The 19,921-nt window shown below is 36.1% G+C and overlaps 1 protein-coding gene across 1 annotated transcript in view; it reads right to left on the minus strand.

Moving 5' to 3' along the window:
* LOC129734901 (guanine nucleotide-binding protein G(q) subunit alpha-like) overlaps window positions 1-19,921 on the minus strand; it is a 135,015-nt gene that overhangs the window by 59,656 nt on the left and 55,438 nt on the right. The gene's annotated exons all lie outside the window — the stretch shown is intronic.

A 19,921-nucleotide genomic window follows, 5' to 3' on the forward strand; every position in this document is an offset into this window, starting at 1 on the left:
CCTGACTATCAATTAAGCTGTTGCCTAACAAATAAAAACCATAAATTTATCAAAATGCTCATTACTGTTATTTTGATAGAATATCTAATTGTAAAGGCCTGAATTATTGCTTTTGTCTCTATTCACCCCTTCCCTCCCAAAAATTCATATCCATATTTCCACTAATTGAAACAACTTCTTCAACAAATGCTATTGGTAATTAACCTCTATAGAAAAAAAACAGGTTTGTAAAACAAAACGGGAAAAAAGAGAACTGAAGCATCCATAAGCAATATACTCTCTACTAAGAGGACAAACCGGCAGATGAAGTTAAATGAACTAATCTTTCCATGATCTTAGATAGCAGAGACTTTAACAGTTGAAGTTATCTCTTTTTCTCAAAAGGTGGCTAGAGTTTGGATGTGCATCCTAATTCTGTTGTTTGTGGTAAGTCTAAGCAGAGCAATTTACAAAAAAAACTCAGAAAAGAAAACAGATAACTCCATATTCAGTATGATAAAAATCTTCCTGAATTGACAACTCTACAGAGCAAATATTGACATTTAGATTTTTGTATTACATATTATTTTTTACCAAAAGATCTCAAAACCCTTTACAAAGGTCATAAATACCACTAGGAAGTGCAGTTATATAAAATTATCACAACACACAGCTCAATCATTTTCACTGATGAAAGCATAAACCTATTAGTGTCCAAATAAAAGCAATTATTATTGCATCTCAGTTGATTAATTACAGGAATAAAAGGAATGTCGTTTAGCATTAAGATAAACAAACTGATGAAAAGGCACAAAAAGGTATTTCTCAAACACAAGACAAAACTATTTTCTAGTGACTACTAGATCCATTATCATAAAATGTCAACAGTACCGGTATATACATAACTCATAATAAACTTGGTTTCAGTCTTGTAGAAGAAAATTGCTGTCAGCTTAAAATGGTAAAAACTGGCTTATAAATATTTCTGTTACTGAAACAGTACAAAACCTGATCTACCTACATTACTAGTCATAGAAATACTAAATGACATACTATACCAGGCTACTCTAATACCCACACATAAACACACACACACACGTTGCTATAAAACCCTGAATACAAAAATACACTTTGTCTAAACAATCACTTCAGTTTAAGGAAATTTATCTGTGCATATATGAATAAAGTTTCCCTTTGAGTAACAAGTTTCACAGATAGGATACAATGTATGTTATAGCTTACTTGCCGCTTGTGGAAACAAGTTTGTCTCTGACAGAGAATACTCTGTTCTTTGAAGCTGAAACATAGCTTTCTATAGCTAAAATAATTAAGTTCCAGTTTCCTAATGTATAAGTTGTCTTTAATAGGGTTTGAAGGAAAAATAAAAATTTCTTTTGTTGCAAGACTGAGGAAACTCTCCCATAAAACTTATGACACTCCTTTTTATCTTTCTGTCAGTACTTGTTTATATTTCCTTTTCTTTGTTTTTCAGGACAGCATCCTGTTTTTCACTGTTCAAATAAAGTTTTTCATTTTGCTATAGTGTACTATTTAAGTGTACTATTTAAAGAGAACTGTTTTAGAACAATATGGGTCCAGGATGGGAAAGGGCAATTCTGAGATAGAATTATACATTCTCTACATTCCGTCTAACCAAAACACCATAAAATTCTACATATTCCAACAGATACACCAGAGAGCTGTGTTTCCATCCAGGGGGATCTTGACAGGCTGGAGAAATGGGCAGGCAGGAACCTCATGAAGTTCAACAAGGCGAAATGCCAAGTCCTCCATCTGGGGAGGAATAACCCCATGCACCAATATATGTTAGGGACTGACAGTCTGGAAAGCATAGAAGGCCCTGGGGGTCCTGGTGGACAGCAAGCTGACCAGGAGACAGCAATGCACCCTTGCAACAAAGGTGGCCGACAGCTTCCTGGGCTGCATTAGGAAGAGCGTTGCCAGCAGGTGGAAGGGGATGGTCCTTCCTCTCTACTCAGCATTGGTAAGGCTGCATTGAAGAATACTGTGCCCATTTCCAAGCTCCCCAGTACAAGAAATATATGGACTTACTGGAGCGAGTCCAGCACAGGGCCACAAAGATGATTAAGGGACTGGAGCATCTTACATATGGGAAGAGGGTGAGAGAACTGGGATTGTTCAGCCCGGAGAAGGGAAGGCTTAGGGGGAATCTTACTAATGTGCATAAATACCTGATGGGAGGGAACAAAGAAAAGGGAGCCAGAATCCTTCTCAGTAGTGCCCACTGACAGGACAAGAGGACACATGAAAAGGACACATGAAGTTCCTTTTGAACACAAGAAAACACTTTACTCATTATTTATGTCATATTAAGAGGCTAGATATTCTGCCCTACAATAGCTCAAGACAGTCTGCATATTTAAACATGCTATTCTATTACTGTCACTTCAGCTGACGCCTTAAAAATCCCCATACATTCAATGATGTTCTAACTGTGAACAAAGAAAGGAATAGCTTTCACTTCTTTGATTATGAAATTCAGTATAGTCCATTTATATACATTAAGTGCTTGATTAGGACCTTACTGAATTAATTCAACAAGTTTAGTTTGTTTTCTTTCCATGGTTTGCCTAGTTTTACTTTGAAGAAATTAGAGCAACAAGTAAATTTCAGGCCCTGTAAGTAAAGGGCAATCCAGATTGCTAAATTCCAAAGTTCTTTTTACTATGTATTTTAAAACATGGGTCTTGTTTTGACTTGTTTTCAAAATGTTACTTTTACCACCAAATTTTCATAGGTTTTTACCAGAATCTTTTACCAGATGCAGGGGTGTCAAAATTATGGGATTCATGTTCTGGTTCAGATAAATCCTTAAGATTTCCAAGGAAGTAGTAGAAGATCTCAGTGAAGAAACCCCTACTGAACTTCTGAAGGAGTTTGAAATTAATTGCAGCATCTAGTTTCTAACATTACTAATTTAAACAATCTGAACATAAAACTTAAATCAAATTCTTCTCCTGGACATAGTCACTAGCAACAATCTTACAAGCCTCATGAAGTCCTCACAATTAGTAACTGACAAACCCAAGTGGTAAAATCTTTTTCAAGTGATAAAATCTATTTAAAATTTAACACAAATCTGCAATGACAGAAACAGACTTAAAAACATTTCAGGTTTGAATCAACATAAGAAAGAATGTACAACAAAATCTACCCCCACAACAGTTACTGTAGATAACATAAATAATCCAATTTACTGCTCTGTCTATAGAAAGATAGTATTATCAATAAACATTTTCATAAACATATCAAAGCATGCATATACAATCAGATTTTCAGAAAAAATATGAGTATCCTGGATATTTTTAATTTTATTTTTTTTAAGATCTGCTCTTAATCTAACATCTTCAAACAAATTTTGTTCAGTACTTAAACAAATAATTATGATTTGGACACATAAGCAACCATACCATTGTTTCTTGAGCTATCTAAACCAGTTAGTATATACATGACAAAAATGAGCACTGGTGGACTGCTTCTTAGTGTTACTCCAGTTGAAACTCCAGATAAATGTCACTAAAACTACTGTATCAAGCTTATATGGAGCAGAATAGAGTATACAAAGGCAGAGCTGGAGCTAGAAATATCAAAGAGCTCTCTCTATATTCAGCTGGTGTAACCTGGGGCAAACTTGGAACTGCTTTAAACAACAGTGAGCAGAGAATGATGCAGCCCCAGAGTCAGTAATGACTTTTTCATTCCAATGTGCTTCCTTATCATGCATATTGTTCAGTAGCATGTGCCTGACAAGCTGGTCACCAGGAAACAGGTATCAAAGGGTATATTGGACCACAGTATATAACATGGAAACAAACGATCCAAAAACGTCCCCTTCCCAATCCTTCCTAAAGCGCATCTTTCATCTGATTTTCCCACAGAAAAAAAAAGGATCTGGAACCCAATAGGGGTTAATAATAAACTGAATTGCCAATCTCTCTACATCTCTACAGTGACTTCATAAGAAGGTAGGATAAATTATTGTTGGGGTTTTTTTAATTAAAAATAATCCTTCTTCTATTTTACATGCATCATGGGTTTTAAGAGCTTTATAGCAAGCTTCATGTCCTAGCACCTGGTTCTGAAGAATGGTGTTCAATATTATGTAAATAATGGCAATTTTTTTCTGCAATATTATTTTTATATAGTGATATAGTTGGTATTATTGAAGATAATGTTATGCAAAACATGGACACACTCAAATTTTCATTCCATTTTCAAGTGAAATAAGTGGCTGTACTTGACAAACCTCGAAGAATCCACTTGCTTCAGTCAACCATTGCAATACAATAGTGAGTGCATTTAAAAAAAGGTATGTGAATTCTTACCTAAGAAGCATACAAATGCACAGAACTCCTGAGCCTCACTCCTGTACAAAGCCTGCATGCATCTTGCAGAAGAGGTGTTTTTAAGGATCAGAGGAATAACAGCTTTGCTTGGCTTCATGGATTTAAATAGCTAGAACTGAAAAAATCTGTATGCCTCTTTATAGAATAGAAGTTATGGTCAGTTGATTCAGGCAGTTTAGAAATTCAGCAATTCCATTCAATTGCCTAAATAAAGGAACTGCAGAAATTTCACTGTCTTTAAAATCTAGAGAAAAGTCTAAGATGTATACAGGACAGACAGAGAGAAACAAATAGCAGATTCTTTTAAAAAAATCTTATGCCATCATATCTCTGTTTTAATTTAGAGGAGGAAGTATTGCATTAAAAATAATCTTGTACTTATAAATTATATTTATGAAATTTAAAACTGAAATAAGTCAAAAGCATCGCAAAGAGAAGCATTTATTCTCTGTACTTTTAAGCCATATTTTATTGTATTTTCAAAGAAAGAGAGTGCCCTCTGCTGACTAGCACATAGCAAAGAAAGCAATAATTTCAAACTGGTATTTCTAGAAATATCAGGATTGGGAGGGTCCCTTTGAAAATAATGAATGATTTCAGTGGGAATTTTCCTCTGAAAACATTGCATCAAACTTAAATGGTTGCATTTGTGTGTTTTCTAACCAAGATGATTGTCTTTCTAAACAATCACCTAATTTTTTGGAAATAAAACTCTGAAAATTAGCTTCAGACTTATCCTAGGCATGTAAAGTGACATAGAATCTGATTGCCTACTTCTTTTGAGTGCTTTCCCTAACCCCTTTATGCAAGCATTTGTCTAGAGCAAAAAACTGGCAGGGCTGAATAAATGGTAAAATTTAATCTCAGATGAAAAGCTGTTGTCTTGAACAGGGTAACGGAAGAATGAATTTAGTCTTTTTAAAGATAACCACCCAACATTATTTTCTCCAGAGAAACCACAGACATATTACATATAGCATAGTGATGAGTAAATATTTGAAATGTGCCTTGAGGGAGATTAAAGTTTTATGTCATGTTTGACATTAAAAAGTGGTAGCTTTATAAATTACTCACAGTCTTTTTATTGCTAGAAACATACCTTTATTTCTGCTCTGTCAAATCAGATGCCAAGCAGAGCTTATTTAAAGGACAGCAAAGCACTGCTGACTTGTCTTTCATGACTTCAGGCAACTACCAGTCTCCTGAAAGATGGTGCCAACTTCCATCATTAGGAAGGAGGAAGAAAGCCAAATAAAAACACATCTTTCGTATTTGCAAAAAAAATTTAGTCTTGTTTATATAACACCTTGAAAGCTTCTTCTTGTGTTGCCTGGTGTGTGCAAAACTGATCCGTACTCTGACTTAACCAAATTAACATGTGTTTTAAAGTGATTAATTCTGTTTACTAACTAATCAGTATTGACAGGGAAAGGCCAAGGTAGGTTATTTAACAACCATTTGGGAAGGTTTATTTATCTGCCAAAGCTTAAACAGAGTACCTCCTCAAGATGTTAGCCAAAACTGGGCATGGACCCTATAAAATGGACCATTAGTCATGAAAACAGGTTTTGGAGGTTTTTTTGTTTGTTTGTTTGTATTGTGTTTCTAGTAAGCCCTTGCTTTCAGTGAGTGTTAAATATATGTGAAGGAAAGCAAAACTGAGCTTTTTGGAATTAATTTAGATTAAATTAAATCTGGAAGAAGCTTTTTGGAACTGAATAAAAAGGGTAGAAAAGCGACAACATAGTCTATTGAGAAAAACTATGTATTCTCATTATTTGTATAGCAAGATGCCTATACTAAATTGCTTAATCGTTCTGTGAAATATACTCTGGAGATTCTCCAGGGTGCAACAAGGAGCTGAAGATCTTGGGAAAAAGTCAACAGCAAAATACTGATATATTCCATCAAATCTCCTGGAGTTGAGGTCCTACTTAGCCACAAATGTTCTGAATCTATCCCTGTAATAATTCTTTCACAAATGCCCAGAGCGGTTTCCCAGAAAATCTAGGAGACAAATTAATCAAGTTAATTTAGGGAAAGTGTTGTTGCGGAAAAGACAGGCTGTTTGTTAAATTCTACTATCCAGAAAGAAGTGTATTAATAGGACCTATCTACTCTGTTCATAGGTGCTATCAGAGAGACAACTACTTAAGAAATCATCATGCAGCAACCACATACACGCACAAGCACTTTGAACTGGAATTACAGTTTTAATGCAAATTAAGATTGAACTAGATAGCAAAATAGCTGCAAATCAAAACAGAAGATAGAATTAATTCACCTTAAGGAACAAGAGAGGATTATATTGAAAAAGCCAACAGACCACTATTGACCTGACCCAGTACTAACCAATATATTATTATTAAGATTTCTATTTTCTTCAGTAAGCTTTAAACTCCCCCTCAATAAGAAAATTATCATAATTCCTTTTTGGACCTGGCAAATAAGTATTTTCATTCAGAAAAAGAGGTCAGAAAGTCTTTTGCTCTTTGTAGGTCACCCTCTGTGCAATTTAAGCAGCAAAAAGGCAGAAACATTTTCAGCATCTGCTCCTGAGAGGCAGTGCAAAGCTCCAGTATAATGGGGGGGGGGGGGGGAGGAGGACAAGGACGAGGACGGGAGGATGAGGACAAAATACTACACATGAAAAATAAAAACCTCTGGATAAGAATAGAATGTCTATGCACCATTTCTGTGGCTGCTGCTCTGCACAAGCTCTCAGCCTCCTGCACTACACTGTCACAGGTATTGCAGTATTGTGAGGGTCACAAATACTGTTTCGACTCTGATAAGTGGGCTCTGTGCGTGATATTTACAAGACCCATTAGTGAAGAAGAAAGTACCAAATGTTTTTAAAATGTGGACTCTTGAGGAGGAAACAAAAAATTAATTAGAGATCATAGAATCACAGAATAATTTGGGTTGGAAGGGACCTTTAAAGGTCAACTAGTCCAACTCCCCCTGCAATGAGCAGGGACATATTCAACTAGATCAGGTTGCTCAGAGCCCAGTTCAATCATATTTTGATTCCATAAAGACCAAAGGATTAATAAGCAGTTTCATCAAATTGAGGTGAGCATACATTTCTGGTCAGCCTCTCAATGTTATCAGAGATGTCATCGTTTGCTTTTCTCCTATATAACCTACTACTATATTCACAGGAGTCCATGAATTCTGTCCATCAGTCCTGATACATTGTAAACATCCTAAGTCCCTATAACTTCATTGCTATGACTGTGAGCAAAGCTTTGATTTACAAAAAAAATAATCACAGTGGTTGACTGATACTAAACTAACCTTTAAACCCACCAAAACTTTTTTCACCTCTATGACTAACAGTATCTTGGGTCTGGCACTAATACTTCTATGTCAATAAATAAATAAATAAATAATGAATGAGCACTCTAGAAATTACTATCCCTACATGAACCAGATAAATTAGATAAATTCTGTAAGGGTCTTACAAGGATCTGGACGTCGTGTTTTTCTCCTTGCCTTGATATCAGATCATAATAGAAATTCAACTACCATATGTATTTGATGAATGATGATAACCAGTTCAAAAGCCTGTGTAGCCTAATTACAACATTTTGTATGCTGAAAAGTGCCCTGCAGTCTTCTGTAAGGATTAATTCATATCAAATCTACTTTTATTAATATAACAGAAAATACTGCTACTCAGTACATTCTGTTGTATGTGTTATAAAAATGTGATGGCAACAAGGAGGAAGAGATGGGAAAGGAAATTACTTCTTTAAAGAGGACATCCTGTGGGCAGTGCCGTCTCTTACTGTCCTTACAGTTATAAAAGGAAGGGTGTATATCTTAAAACCAAGGGAAGTATTAAAATCATTCCTAAAACACTAATTTAGAAGCATATTTGAAATGATGCTGCTATATTGGTCTCCCAACTTTTATTCAGAGTTCAATGAGTCAGGTAAATTATTAAAAGTAACTGAAAAACACAGCTCTAATAATATTGGCTATACTTAGAATTTTTAAAATTATTTTTCCATAGTAAAGGCACTACCATATTGGCTGTTTCCATGTAGAACCCTCTCAAAAACTCATTACAGATAAGTCAGTTTTCAGTATTAAATGTTCAAGTGATGTTCTTGGTACCAAAACAGGAACTTGAATGCTAAACTTTAAAGGTTGCTAGGAGTTCATGCCCCTGGAAAAAACCAGAGGTTGATAGCATTAGTAGCCCTTTTGTCTTCACCAAGAGGCCTTCCCCAGATTAATTCTGGTCCTCATTTTCAACATGATGAGTAAATAAAGATTCTAGAACAAGCAACAAACAACAAATACTCTGGGGAAAAAGAAATTACTTATCTAAACATTGGTGGCAGCTTGCCAAGAACTTTTGAGCCATACACAAATCATAGAATCATTTAGGTCGGAAAAGACCCTTAAGATCATAGAGTCCAACCATAAACTTAACACTGCCAAGTCCACCACTAAACCATGTCCCTAAGCACCACATCTACATACGTCTTTTAAATACCTCCAGGGATGGTGACTCAACCACTTCCCTGGGCAGCCTGTTCCAATGCTTGATAATCCTTTCAGTGATGAAATTTTTCCTAATATCCATTCTAAACCTCCCCTGGTGCAACTTGAGGCTGTTTCCTCTTTTCCTATCACTGCTACTTGGGAGAAGAGACTGACACGCACCTCACTATAACCTCCTTTCAGGTAGTTGTAGAGAGCATTAAGGTCTCCTCCCCTCAGCCTCCTTTTCTCCAGGCTAAACAACCCCAGTTCCCTCAGCCACTCCTCATAAGACTTCTTCTCTATACCCTTCACCAGCTTCGCTGCTCTTCTTTGGACACCCTCCAGCACCTCAATGTCTTTCTTGTAGTGAGGAGCCCAAAACTGAACATGGTATTCGAGATGCGGCCTCACCAGTGCAGAGAGACAATCAAACAGAGCAGAAGACAGCTGCGCCAAGAAATGTTTCTAAACTGTTGGTGCAAATGAAGACATGGAGCTATATTAGGAAACATCAAATAAAGGAAATTGTGTAGAAGAGAACCTAACATACTTATCAATTATATCATGTCTCAAAATGTGCACTAGAATATCCCCAAAAGGAGCAAACAGGGCAGCTTGTGGCTTGAAGCAGGACCTAGAAAATAACTGCATTTATTGACTTATAGGAAATATGGACATTTATAGTCTAAAGAGGATTTAAAAAAATAGAAATAAAAATCAGTGATTGGGAAAACAGAAGCAAGCAAAAAAACCTTCAAGATTAAAATTGCTTTCCCTGATATCATGTAATGTGGATGAAAGGGCATTCTCCATCTTATAACTAGAATCTCTCATTAGAACAAAAAATCATGTCTCTAATTAACAGCTGAAATCTGATCATGCATTCAGAATAGTGCTCTTTGTCTATATCACAATTAGCTTGGAGACTAATGTCTAAATATACTGCTCAGCTAGTGAAAGGAATAGTAGGTCAAAAAAAACTATCATGAAAACATATCTAATTGTGTTTATGACATGGTAGGCTGCTGGAAGACAGACTTCTGGTTACTTTGAAGCCAGACAGAAATATTTTGAAGCCAGCAGAACTATTAAATAGACAAACTATCAAAACTGAAAGCTGTCAAGAAAATAAACTCATTCATGTGCATTTCAACACTGAATCCCTATCAAAATAATTTGTATTTTTCACCCACACCATGCACCTGTTTCCTACACACACAGTTTTCTGTTACCCATTACTTCTTTATTTTCATCTCACATTAAGCAATACTCATCCAGACATACAGGAATAACTGTATATGAACAGCTCTGATTAACAAACTGCAATTTTTTAGTTTTGCTTACTGAAGGCCTTGTAGATGGGTTGATAAATTTGCCCTCCTTTCAGAAAAACAAATAAAAACTTCATTTGCTACTGCACTGCAAAATTCTTAGCACTTTCTTGTGAAACAGTTCAAGAACCAGACATTTAACCCTTTATTTCTTTTCAAGCTGCTAAACTGTTAGGATTCTTTTAGACTGCTTGGAAGCCAGCTAGCTTTTATGGTCTTGAATATAGGTTTATCACCAAAAAAATTTACTTATTTGGAAATTACCAACTTCTTTTCTATACATAAGAAACATTTAAATTGAGTTTATTCTTTGGCAGTACTAGAGTTTTTACTGACTCACAGGCTTTGATAAATTCCAAAGCCACATGCATTTATCATGCAGTTCTTAACAAACAGGGTTTAAAAAAAATTGCTTTTTCTCTGGCACATTAAACAGGCTGTTTTATATCACATATATATAGCTCAAGTAAGTGCTATGCTTGCTGCAATTATGCTCACTGACTTATTTTGATATAGAATTAAGTTATTGCTTATAGAGAGTATTTTATTTTTTATATTGATATTTGCATTTCTGTGACCCCTTTTGTGAATAGTGAGAAATATGGTACCACACCATAAATCTATTTTAAGAATAAATTAAGTACTCCCTATATTTTTCTTACACTTTTAAAAAATCTTCCTGTATTACAAGGCATTCTAGGTGCCACTCACTATCAAATTCAATTGCTTCTCCACACAAACACTTGGGAAAAATAATTGGAATTAACTTTTAAAAGGTTTATTAAACCACATTACATCATTGCATAGACATACTCATTCAGTAAACAGTCCTTCATTCAGATCAGCCTTTGGAAACCAAGTCTACTCTTGAAAGGTTTTATTATTATAATAAAGAGCTAATCTTCGAGCTCTGCCCTAGTTTGAACCTTTATATAGAGACATTTGAAATGTTAATACAGGAAACATGCTAATGAAGATTTTTAGTTATCCTTTTCTCAATTACTTGGTCGAGGAACGAGAGATTGGAAGTCTTCTGTGTGATTTTTGGTCTCTTGAGAATAGGATGGACTAATGCAATTTTCAGGGTCCTAGATTTGCTTCTCTAGAGAAGCATATTACAATAAATGTTCAGGAGTTTGTAGCTAAATTAGGTCATTTAGATTTAACACTCACTGAACTATATATTCACTCAAGTTATATTCACCTCAAAGAATCAAGCAGATGGGAGGCTGCAGGTGGAAAGCCTGCAAGCAGTTCTGGCCAACATCACAAAGCATCCCAAATCCTGTTTCACTATAAAAAATGATGGGAGGAGGAGGCAACCTGAAATGGTTGGTGTATTGTGTGTCCCTGCTGCAACTTCCATTACAGCAGTCCTTGCCCACCCACTTACAAAAGAGAAAGATGCAAGAAAGACTGTATGGAACATTAATGAGTCAAACCCTAAGACAGAAACTTTTGTAATGTCCATTTCCTTTCTTCAGCTTTGTTTACTTTTTTCCCCCCTCATGTTAGAGGAAAATATCTGCTAGAAATGTAACATATAAATGGTAATAGAAGAAACTAACTTTTTTTTAAGGAATATAATTAGGCTTATGTTGTAAAACATTTTACAGTATTTATTTTAGTACAATCTTAACAAAAATTTACTAAAGCAGTAAATTATCTCACTAATAGTAATCTGTAATTGTTGAATGCAGGGCCAGTTGATATGAATCAGTGTGGATTCACTGAAACCAATGTTGATTTGTCAAGATTTCTCAACCTTCACCAGTGTCTCATTCAAAACCTTTCCTTATATCATCAAAATAAGCATTAACTTTTGATAAATATTACTCCAGCCCAGTAAACAGCAGATGTATGAATGGTATGAATTCAAAATCTCTTCTCTCAAATGGATTATGAGTATTCAGTATCATTCTGGAAGGATGAAATAACTATCATATATCTGAAGCTAAAGGCTGAAGAGGGATCATTAAATATCAAGTAAATATTTCTGTTAAGGTGGCTATAGTCTGATATTGATTCATCTAAATCCCACTTGGTTTGGAATGTAGGTCTTCACAGTTAAAATTTACATTTTATATTTGATTTTGCATTTAGATGTTTAAACAGTATATACTACAATTCACAGAAAATAAATTCAAAAGAAGAGGATTCTGATTAACTTTATCAAATATTTTAAATCTGAGTAAGATGTAAAGTTATACTGGAAAACAAATTTTTAGCCTGGTCTTTGATAAAATACTAAAAAAATAATAATTAAAAACCCATGTATTCTTTAAACATGATTCCAACAAAATATTATGTCACAGAAAGATATGAAATATTTTTAAAGATGCACTAGGAAGGAGATCTTTCTAGGAAAAAACTTAAATTTTTAGAAAAGACTGAAAAATATGAAGAAGTTACTTCCTTCTCACAACACAGTAGGGTTTATAAATAAGAAGGGCTCAGAAATAAGTCAACAGAGATCTAACGCTATATGCAGATGCAGAAGAAAATCATATTGCTAGAAAAAAATCCTTGGAAATAAACATGTTATTTCCATATTATAATATGGAAATGATAATTATTATAAATATATAGTGATTATAATGCATTTAACTGTACAGCAGTGAGGACTGGATTCAGCCTCCAGCATATTCAAATTGTAAAGGCTGAACACTATTTCAAAACAACATAAATTCATTCAAAGTTGTACTGATTTTGGCTGGGATAGTTAATTTTCTTCACAGTAGCTAGTATGGGGCTATGTTTAAGATTTGTGATGAAAACAGTGTTGATAATACAGGGATGTTTTTGTTATTGCTGAGCAGTGCTTACACAGAGTCAAGGCCTTTTCTGCTTCTCAACCTACCCCACCAGTGAGGAGGCTGGGGGTGCACAGGAAATTGGGAGGGGACACAGCTGGGACATCTGACCCCAACTGACCAAAGGGATATTCCATATAATATGACATCATGCTCAGCAATAAAACTGGGGGGTGGAGGTTGGCAAGGGCTGCTGTTGCTCCAGGACTGACTGGGCATCAGTCCATAAGTGGCTGGCAATCATTTTCTTTTGCATCACTTGTCTTTCTTGGGTTTTATTTTCCTCTTTCTTTGTCAGTCTGGGGTTTTTTTTTACATTTTTTAAAAAAATTATTATACTGGTTTATCTCAACCCACAAGTTTTCTGACTTTTACCCTTCCAATTACACCCCACACCCCCACACCCCATTCCACTAGGAAGAAGTGAGCAAGCAGCTATGTGGTGCTTAGTTGGCAGCTGGGGCTAAATCAAAACACAAAACTAGAATATTATGATTATATATAAATGGATATACAAAGTGTGTGTGTATATATAATATAATGATAATATACGGGTTTATATACATATTTATACTTTATATAAACCACAACACTAAAGTACAGTACTATAATTATAATATGATTAATAAAGTCACTGGCAAAGGACATGTATGGTGCTCTAAAATAGTTATATCTAAGCTTCAATCAGTTTTTGCTTTCATTAACAGTTGAATTTTAATAAATTGATCTATTACTCTTAATGTGTATTTTAAGTAACTGCACTAAGGGAACAGGAAAGAACAGTGTATACAGGGAGTTTTCGTCATTGCAGTCTGTTTTAATTACTACAGAGACTTAAAGACTACTTAAAGACTAAAGGCCTGTCAGCCTGACCTTGGTGCCAGGGAAGGTTATGAAACAGATCATCTTGAGTGCCATCACATGGCATATACAGGACAACCAGGAGATCAGGCCCAGTTAGCATGGGTATAGGAAAGGCAGGTCCTGCTTGACTAATCTGATCTCCTTCTATGAGAAGGTGACCCGCCTAGCAGATGAAGTAAAGGCTGTGGATGTTGTCTACCTGGACCTTAGTAAAACCTTTGACACCATCTCCCACAGCATTCTCCTGGAGAAACTGGCTGCTCATGGCTTGCACAGGTGTACTCTACACTGGGTTAAAAGCTGGCTGGATGACTGGGCCCAAAGAGTGGTGGTGAATGGAATTAAATCCAGTTGGCAGCAGGTCACAAGTGGTGTTCCCCAGGGCTCAGTATTGGGGCCAGTTCTTTTTCATATCTTTATCAATGATCTGGACGAGGGGATTGAGTGCACCCTCAGGAAGTTTGCAGATGACACCAAGTTGGGCGAGAGTGTTGATCTGCTTGAGGGCAGGAAGGCTCTGCAGAGGGATCTGGACAGGATGGATCGATGGGCTGAGGCCAGTTGTATGAGGTTGAACGAGAAGTGCCAGGTTCTGCACTTGGGTCATAACAACCCCACGCAATGCTACAGGCTTGGGGAAGAGTGGCTGGAAAGCTGCCTAGAGGAAAAGGACCTGAGGGTGTTGGTCAACAGCTGGCTGAACATGAGCCAGCAGTGTGCCCAGGTGGCCAAGAAGGCCAATAGCATCCTGGCTCATATCAGAAACAGTGTGACCAGCAGGACAAGGGAAGTGATTGTCCCCCTATACTCGGCACTGGTGAGGCTGCACTTCAAATACTGTGTTCAGTTTTGGGACCCTCACTTCAAGAGGGATGTAGAGGTGCTGGAGCGTGTCCAGAGAAGGAAAATTAAGCTGGTGGAGGGTCTAGAGAAGAAGTCTTATGAGGAGTGGCTGAGGGAACTGGAGTTGTTTAGTCTGGAGAAGAGTAGACTCAGGGGGGATCTTATTGCTCTCTACAACTTCCTGAAAGGAGGCTGTAGGCAGGTGGGGGTAGGTCTCTTATCCCAGATAACAAGTGACAGGACAAGAGGAAATGGCCTCAAGTTGCACCAGGGGAGGTTTAGATCAGATATTAGGAAAAAATTCTTTACAGAAAGGGTGGTCAAGCATTGGAACAGGCTGCCCAGGGAGGTGGTGGAATCACCATCCCTGGAGGTATTTAAAAAACACGTAGATGCGTTGCTTAGGAACATGGTTTAGTGATGGACTTGGCAGTCCTGGGTTAACAGTTGGACTCTATGATCTTAAGGGTCTTTTCCAACCTAAATGATTCCATGATTTTATTAATTACTTTTTTTTCTCCCCTCAAATAAAATGCAGATGTCAAAAGGGTAAGAACTCCCTGAGCTACACATAATTTTCTGTTTTAATGGAAACCAAACTTGAAGTAATTTGGAATTACAGTACAATCACTAGAATAACTATGCATTACAAAACAGATTATCCAACGCATTTGGAGAAATCTAAAATACAGCCAGAAATAAATAAATGGGAAGGTGATTCATTACTTCAGAAGGGTAAACTGCAAGTGGAAAAATAAAAAAATTACCGAACCACATTTTCAAACCACTACAACTTCTTTATATATGGTAAGCAAGGACACATTTTCTCAGAGGGAAACTAAAGGAAAGCACATCAGTTTGGACTTCCTTATATATTTCTTTTCATACTTATCAGTTTAGATGACCAGTAGTTTTGCAGTCCTACATAACCGATCTACATACTTTAAGTAACTTTTATATAGGAGAAGCAAGTAAAATGAGAAGTGTAGACAACATAAGAAAAGTGTTTCTGCTGTCCTAGACTGTATACAATATTATGGAGAAATTCCATTAAAAAGTCCCATTCAAGAAGCTAAAGTTCTCTGCTTCCCTGCAACCCAGCAAGAAAAGTGCTCCCAAATAAACCACCTTCTGGTTCCCAGCTTGATAATCAGCAAGATTATCAGAAGAGAAGAACAATTTTCAGAGAACAAGTAACAAGTGTTTTGAGTTTGGATGTTCATTCATGCATGTCAAGCATGGACCTTATGTCAGTAATCCTTAAGAGTGATGACACAACAGATTTGGCAGAAGGCTTATCTTTCAAGGAAAGTGAAAGCAAGGAAAGAAGATGGCTTGAAAAGAGATGCTTGAGATTCTGGAGTGTAAATAGGTGCCTGTTTGGGCTTACATTATATATATCAGGTACATTTCCATTTGAATTCTTTTGAGATTCATCTGCAGTTAATGAAGGTTGTGTCATGTCCCTCCCCTGCAATGTATTTGCAAATAATCCAAAATAGATTTGCTAGACAGGGTAAGGGAAGAAATCAGGAAGGGTGCAGAAGGGAATTAAAAAAAAAAAAAAAGAACCAGACAAAGATAGACAGTAATTTCAGTATAAATAAGACTGAAAAACTTTTCACTAGCTTCCCCAAAACACATGAAAAGTCACACAAAATTTGCTCCCCCCAAATGTATTCTGACAGATGATTTTTTGGAAGCTTATGAAATTTTCAGAAGAAATTATCTAATTATATCTACATTTCTCTTCTTGTAAACATTCAGTAAACAGTCACTGCAGTTTACAGTTTGTGACTTTTGCTCTCCCATGTTAAAAAAATTACTCAGGCTACTTTATGCAATTAGAATATAAGACTTCTTTTGAAAAATAGGTAAAATAATGAACCAAAATTTCTTAGGCCTTCTTCCTCCTACCTGCTGAGAAAAACAAGCCAAGCCAAGCAACCCATTTCAAATCCTTCAGTCACCTCCTGCCTGAAAGAGTTAGGATAATCCAATCAGAAACACAAAAGCCCTCAAATTTCAGGCATAAAATTAAAATTCATTAGATAAGATTGGGAATATGTCTTTTTCTGAAATAGTTTCCACATAAATTATTATTCCCATGAAGTTAACTGTGTAGAGGATCCAATGCTGACATTATATTGTCCAAAAAGCCCCACAGAGGACTTTCTGAACTACATAGAGGCCCACTGGGAAGACTCAGATGGACAAATCGATATCACATGGGAATCAAAAGAAGGGAAAGGGAAACCAAAAGTAAAGCATGACTGTGAAACATAACCTTCAAGAAGGCAGGCAAGCAGGAAGACATTTGTAGCAGTGCTGTGAGTTAACACCAGAAGGCAGCTAATTACCACACAGCTGCTCACTCACTCCCCCACGGCAGGATGGGAAAGAGAATCAGAAGGGTACAAGTGAGAAAACTTTTGGGTTGAGATAAAGACAGTTCAATAAGTAAAAGAGGAAAAAAAGACAAAACAAAATAAAACAAACCAAAAGGAAAACAAGTGATGCAAAAAACAATCACCACCACCTGATGCACAGCCAGTCCCTGAGCAACGGCACCCCCTGGCAAACTTTCCCCTCCAGTTTTATTGCTGAGGATGACGTTATATGGTATGGAATATGCCTTTGGTCAATTTGGGTCAGCTGCCCTGAATCCCCTCCCATCCTCTTGTCCATCCCCAGCTTATCTGCTGGGAGGGGCAGAATGAAAAACAGAGAAGGCCTTGATGCTGTGCAAGCATTGTTCAGCAATAGCTAAAATGCTCATGTGTTATCAACACTATTTTGGTCACAAATCCAAAACACAGCACCATACTGGCTGCTATGAAGAAAATTAACTCTATCCCAGTCAAAACCAATATAAGCAGGAAGATAAGCAGGACTCTTTTGGGAATTACCAGATGACAGTCTAAAATTGGTCTCATGATCTATGATGATTGCAATAGCAAATTTCTTCTTTAAAAAGTCAACATAAAATCCCATACAGCATTTTAAAAATATGAATTGTTCCAATATTTACAAACTACCTAAAAGGAAAAATCTTTAGGATATAACTGATTTTTTCCAAACACTAGAGAACTTTGGAGTTCAAAGCTATTATTTCACTTGTTAAAAAACATATTTTAAAAGAACCATAAAAAAATATATTCTGGAAATAATTAAAATTATAATGAAAAATGATACAATGGTACCACTGCCCCAGGTAACAGTAACTAACACAAAGCTATCTTTATCTCATTCAGACTCTGAAATTTAACAAATTAATTGAGCCAAGTTAAGTTTGTTACTGTACTCTAACACATTAACATTACATCAAAGTAATCTGATCTTAAAACAAATCACTTCAAAAGGACCATCCAACCACAAAAAAGAAGGCTACATGTCTTCACCAGCCAGTTGCCAAAACAGCAGATAAACCCATTTACCCAAATCCATGAAGTTGCAGAAGTAAAAGTATCACTGATCCACTGCAAATTTTAATATAAAGAAGTAATTAGAAATAAAAGTACTCAAGAATGTGTTTGGCACAATTATAAAAGCATGTTAAGCACAATGTCTCCATTTTATAAGTACTTATCACAGGTGTAGCTACAGAAACTTGCAGGGAAAAGGGTGTACATTTAAAACTGTTCTAGTGATGTCAACTTCTTCAAATTATAAGGGGAAAAAAAGAAAAAGAAAAAATAATCCATCATGTAACAACAAAAATAGTACACTGTGTTTCTCTATTCAGGGCTTTTCTTTTAAGTACTTAAAAGCTTAACTACAGCTCAGCAAAATGAGGGTGAGGTGGGCGGGTACATGAGTGTACACAGAAGTCACTGAAATAGGACAGGATTCACTGGCGCAAATATTGCTACTTTTTGTTTCCTGCATTACATTGCTTGGCTGAAAGAAATTGTTGAAACTGGAAGTGCTTGTTGTTCCTTTACTACTGGATTTAGATTTGCCAGAAAAAAAAGGACTTTTTTGGTTTTCTCCAAGCAGTGACCATTTAACATTTTATTTCAATTCATCTTCATTGTATTTGATCCAAATAATAGTTCCCTGTTTTCAGGTTCATGAAGAAAATCATAGGGCTTTGCACTTGGAAATATATAGCTATTAGTATGGAATAACTGAAATTATTTTAGTTCAAAATAAGTGAAAAATCAGAGAATGCTTCATACATCAGGGGGAAGGTGTCTTATCAATATGTATAAAAACCTAAAGGGACAAATGAGGGAGACAGACTCTTCTCAGTAGTGCCCACTGACAGAACAATAGGCAATGGTCACAAATTAAAACACAAGAAATTCATGTGAACACAAGAAAATATTTTCTTACTGTGAAGGTGACTGGTACAGGTTGCCCAGAGAGGTTGTGGAGTCTCCATCTGTGGAGATATTAAAAACCCAACTGGACTCAGTCCTGGGCATCTGCTCTTAGCTGCCCCTGCTTGAGCAGGGAGGGGAACTAGATGATCTCAATGGATACCTTTCAACCTAAACAATTCTGTGATCCACAGAATATCAGTCCTCTAGGGTATGTTGCATTGTACCACAATTTGAGAATTTGGAAAAAAAAGTTGCTATGCATTTTAGTGCTTATCACAGTTGCTATCTTCAATAAACAATATTTTAGTCTTTCTGTACAGTAACAATTTAAGCAAATCTCCAAACTAGTCAAATAAGAAAGTTGAAAGAATTTTTTCTACCGTTCTAGTTATTTTTTGCTAATCCCACTGAAGGCAGACAATAAACCTACAGTGTTAAACATAATATATAGCACAAATATAAAACTATTTAGTATATTATGTTTAAGTAACTGTTAAACACAACATTAAAAAAATGCAACAGTGTTAAAATTCTAAATTAAATTGTCTGAAATGTCACATTTTTCCAAATTTAAGTTTTCTGAAACATCAGTGGAAAAAGCAATAAAAATAGGGATAAATTCCTCATTAGGATGAAATTCCTTTTAGAGGAGCAGAAGGGTTAGATAAAATCCAAGGTGGGGGGGAAGCCTGAAGCAATTCCTATTTGTCCTTTGGTAACCCAGCAAATGAAATGAGTCAGAGGAACCTAGTAGAACAGTTTGGAATCAACCAATTCTGGAGGCAAGTGCAGAATTATGCTCTCAATAAAAGCTTTTACTGTGGAAGGATTTCTTCTAACAGCATAAGATAAATGCCCTGATTCCTAAACTATGT

Source organism: Falco cherrug (assembly GCF_023634085.1).
Source record: "Falco cherrug isolate bFalChe1 chromosome W unlocalized genomic scaffold, bFalChe1.pri SUPER_W_unloc_1, whole genome shotgun sequence".
Lineage (NCBI taxonomy): Eukaryota > Metazoa > Chordata > Aves > Falconiformes > Falconidae > Falco > Falco cherrug.